Source organism: Babylonia areolata, chromosome 3 (assembly GCF_041734735.1).
Source record: "Babylonia areolata isolate BAREFJ2019XMU chromosome 3, ASM4173473v1, whole genome shotgun sequence".
NCBI lineage: Eukaryota > Metazoa > Mollusca > Gastropoda > Neogastropoda > Buccinidae > Babylonia > Babylonia areolata.
This window is the reverse complement of record NC_134878.1, coordinates 57438986-57443985: the sequence shown is the minus strand read 5'-3', so window position 1 is coordinate 57443985 and position 5000 is coordinate 57438986.

Below are 5000 nucleotides of genomic sequence, written 5' to 3'. Positions count from 1 at the left end.
CAAATATTGTTGACAGAGATTATTGATTTGCAGATCTTTCGAGTACACGTTTTTAAAATCTAATGTTTTAGATGAATGAGATTCGTTAAAAAAAAAAAAATCCCATAGCACATTCAGAATGATGTCCCATTACGTTACAAAATTTTGCTCCTGCTGGCACATGTATGCACCCATGTAACATGGCAGAAGAAGTTCCGATTTGAAGTTAAAGAAAAAAAAGAAATAAAATGAATGGCTATTACTGTTTCAGTATGTTAGATAAAAGTGCTAAGTTTTGTGATTGATAAATAAAAGAAAAGGAAGAATTGATTATTTCCCCTCAATTCTTAAAGACAAATCTGATATCGACAGATGAAGTATTTCAAGAGAAAAACATTTTTGGCTGTTGCATCGATTCACACAGTGTGAAAACACACACGTGAGCCGAAAAGATGGTATGCGCAAAAACATTCCTCGGGAAAAAATATGTGACCGACGTTTCGTGTATTTCAATTTTCTTCCCGAGTCAGCTACACTGATGTATACATTCCATTTTTTAGTTCAGTGGGTCATCTGGCAGAGAGACAGCGATGCCGTGGAGAAAGCTGCCGAGAACAAGATCTGTGTGGTAACTGTGCGTGACTAAAAGCATTCACAACGGGGGAACCAGTGTCACTGGGTATGTCTGGCTACAGATGTCAAAAGTAATGGCTGCCTAATTCTCCAATGTTAAAACCTTTTGGCTGGGGACTGTCAGGCACAGTTACGACCCCCCGTGGGGATCTCCTGGAGGGAGCTCTGCTTCCCAGCCAGCCCTATAGCCTCGTCAACTTCAGGGGAAGTTGAGAGTGAGAGAGAGGTAGAGAGAAGGGGAGGGAGGAAAACTCGGGAATGGTTTCAGTTTGTGAGTGCGCCGCGCCAGTGTTGTGTCTAATGTTCAGCCGACAGTATGACTGAGGGACTAATGGCTCAAACCGTTCCTGTGTTAGGGTCTAATGGTTTGCTGACAATACAGTGGGGGCTTTGAGGAGGCAGCAGCCCTGGACACAGCTCCTTGGTACACGGGTACCCCCAGTTTACCATCATTTCTCTGACCCCAACTAAGGGTACCCCCGGTTTATCATCATTACTCTGAACCCAACTACAGCGGTACCCCCAGTATACCATCATTACTCTGACCCCCTAGCTACAGGAGTACCCCAGTTACCATCATTATTCTGAAACCCCTCCCCCCCCCCACTAGCTACAGCAGTACCCCCAGTTTACCATCATTACTCTGACCCCAGCTCAGTACAGGAGTACCCCCAGTTTACCATCATTACTCTGACCCCCTAGCTACAGGAGTACCCCAGTTTGCCATCATTATTCTGACCCCCCTCCCCCCCGCTACTGCAGTACCCCCAGTATACCATCATTATTCTGATCCCCAGCTACAGCGGTACCCCCAGTTTACCATCATTACTCTGACCCCAGCTACGGGAGTACCCCCAGTTTACCATCATTACTCTGACCCCAGCTACAGGAGTACCCCAGCTTACCATCATTACTCTGACCCCAGCTACAGGAGTACCCCAGCTTACTATCAGTACTCTGACCCAGCTACAGGAGTACCCCAGCTTACTATCAGTACTCTGACCCAGCTACAGGAGTACCCCAGTTTACCATCAGTACTCTGACCCCAGCTACAGCAGTACCCCCAGTTTAATATCATTACTCTGACCCCCTAGCTACAGGAGTACCCCAGTTTACCATCATTGTTCTGACCCCCCCCCACCCTGACCTCGACTACAGCGGTACATCTATAGTCTATCATCATTACCCTGACCCCAACTACAGGGTTACATCTATATTTATCATCATTACCCTGACCCCAACTACAGCGGTACATCTATAGTTTATCATCATTACCCTGACCCCAACTACAGGGTTACATCTATAGTTTATTATCGTTACCCTGACCCCAACTACAACGGTACATCTATAGTTTATCATCATTACCCTGACCCCAACTACAGCGGTACATCTATAGTTTATCATCATTACCCTGACCCCAACTACAAAGGTACATCTATAGTTTATCATCATTACCCTGACCCCAACTACAACGGTACATCTATAGTTTATCATCATTACCCTGACCCCAACTACAGAGGTACATCCGCAGCTTACTGCTGATCAACAGAAGGTGCGGAGGGACGGGGTGGGGGCAGCAAAGACAGAGGGAAGGTACGGGCCAGAGTCATCACACACAGTTGAGGTCTACGACGCTCCATTCCCCCACCCTCCCCAACGGAAACAAACACACATTTCTTTTCTTTATTTTTCTCAAGGCCTGACTAAGCGCGTTGGGTTACGCTGCTGATCAGGCATCTGCTTGGCAGATGTGGTGTAGCGTATATGGATTTGTCCGAACGCAGTGACGCCTCCTTGAGCTACTGAAACTGAAACTCTTCATGTTTGTTGACGTCCACATCAAAATATGTTTACTGGCATCAACATCACTAGATGGGTATGATGCTGGAGATGAGCGCCCCAGGGGACGTGAACTGTTCTGATGATCCTCTGTTGGGATGATTCCTATCAAAACATGATCCGGAATAGACAGAGTGAAAGAACGAGAGGAAGAGTGAGCTTCGTAGAGGGAAGAAGAAAGGAAGGAAGAGTCAGCTTCACGGAGGGAAGGAGAGAGAGAGAGAGAGAGCTTCACAAAGGGAAGGAGAGAGAGGGAGAGGGAGCTTCACAGAGGGAAGGAGAGAGAGAGGGAGAGAGAGAGAGTCAGCTTCACAGAGGGAAGGAGAGAGAGGGAGAGAGAGAGAGAGAGAGAGTCAGCTTCACACACACACACACACACACACACACACACACACACACACACACAGGAGAAGAGCTTCACGGAGGGAAGGAGAGAGGAAAGAAGAGTCAGTTTCACAGAGGGAAGAAGAGAAAGAGAGAGAGAGAGAGAGAGAGAGAGAGAGAGAGAGAGAGAGAGAGAGAGAGAGAGAGAGAGAGAATGGGAGTGAGCTCCACACAGAGAGGGAGAGAGGAAGGAAGAGTCAGCTTCACAGAGGGAAGTAGTGTGCAAACCCATCAGGGTCACCCCTACTTCAGTGAAATCTTATCTCCTTCACTCAAATCACGTCCTCCTTCGCTGCACTGGGCATAACAGACCATCACTTTCAACATCCAACTTCTGTGGGGTGTGTGTGTGTGTGTGTGTGTGTGTGTGTGTGCGTGCGTGCGTGCGTGCGTGCGTGCGTGCGTGCGTGCGTGCGTGTGCGTGTGTGTGTGTTTGTGTGTGTGGTATATCATGTTTCTCGTTGTATCACGCCTCCTGTTTCACGTCTCTGGCAGTGTGATGTCTCTTGAATCAAGTCTCACACATTACATCCTTTGTTGCTTCACATCTCTTGCATCCCGAGTCTATTTCGTCCAGACTCTTTGTGTCACACATCTCTTGTATCACGCTTCCAGGTGCATCACATCCCTTGTATTGTCAATGTTGTACATGTCCCCGGCTTGTTGTGTCATGTCTACTGAGTCACGTTTCTTGTGTCACATCAATTGCTCCATCACGTCTTTTCTGTGTCACGTCAGTCTCATGTATCGGGTCTTATGTCGTATCTCTTGCATCAGGTCTTGTTGTGTCATGTGTCTTGTGTCAGGTCTTGTTGTGTCATTTGTCTTGTGTCAGGTCTTGTTGTGTCATGTGTCTTGTGTCAGGTCTTCTATCATGCCTCTTGTATCAGGTCTTCTGTCATGCCTCTTCTATCAGGTCGTATGTCATGTTTCTTGTATGTGGTCTTGTGTCATGTCTCTTGTATCACATCATGTGTCACGTCTCTTCTATCAGGTAGTGTGTCACGTCTCAAGGATCAGGTCTTGTGTCATGTCTCTTTTGTATCAGGCCTTGTTGTGTAATGTCTCTTCTATCAGGTCGTATGTCATGTCTCTTGTATGTGGTCTTGTGTCATGTCTCTTGTATCACATCATGTGTCATGTCTCTTGTATCAGATCTTGTGTCATGTCTCTTGTATCACATCTTGTGTCATGTCTCTTGTATCAGATCTTGGGTCATGTCCCTTTTGTATCAGGCCTTGTTGTGTAATGTCTCTTGTATCAGGTTTTCTGTCACGCCTCTTGTATCAGGTCTTGTGTCATGTCTCTTCTATCATGTCACTTGTATCAGGACTAACGCCTCTTGTATCAGGACTTGTCATGTCTTTTGTATCAAATCACTTCATCTGCGTTCGTGTACTTAACTCCTACATTCACTCGTTGGTACGACTGGATATTTACGTGCATGACCGTTTTCACCCCCCGCCATGTAGGCAGCCATCCTCCGTTCTCGGGGAACATCACTTTTATTCCCATATTTCCCCGCAGTCTGAAAGTTGTGGAGGGGAGGGGGACTGGGTTGGGGGGCGGGGGGGGGGGGGACGCAAGTTGTGCGGAAACTGGAAAGTTGAAAGCAGAATCATAGCACTTAGCCCCGACCATCCTCTCCCGCTTTCCACACTAAGGGCACACTCTGGCGGCAATAACGCGCGCCACTTAAACACTTTGTGTCTACAGTGGCCACACACACACTCACACACACACACACACACACACACACACACACACACACACCACAGAGAGAGAGAGAGAGAGTGAGAGAGAAAGGGGGAGGGGTGATAGGCAAGGCCGGCACACGCCATCACGACGGTACCGCCCCTGCCTTAACAGCCACAGCTCCCTCCGCTCTGCCGGCGTTACAGTCAGTGATGGAGAAAACAAGGGCCCCGATATCGCAACATTACACTGAGAGTTACGACCCTTGGTTCCCCGCCTTCACACACACGCACACACACGCACACGCACACACAAAATCTGCCAGTCACAGGTCATGACCGTGATGATCAAAGGTCACAGGTCATGCCCGTGATGATTAAAGGTCACAGGTCATGCACGTGATGATTGAAGGCCACAGGACATGCCCATAATGATTAAAGGTCACAGGTCATGCACGTGATGATTGAAGG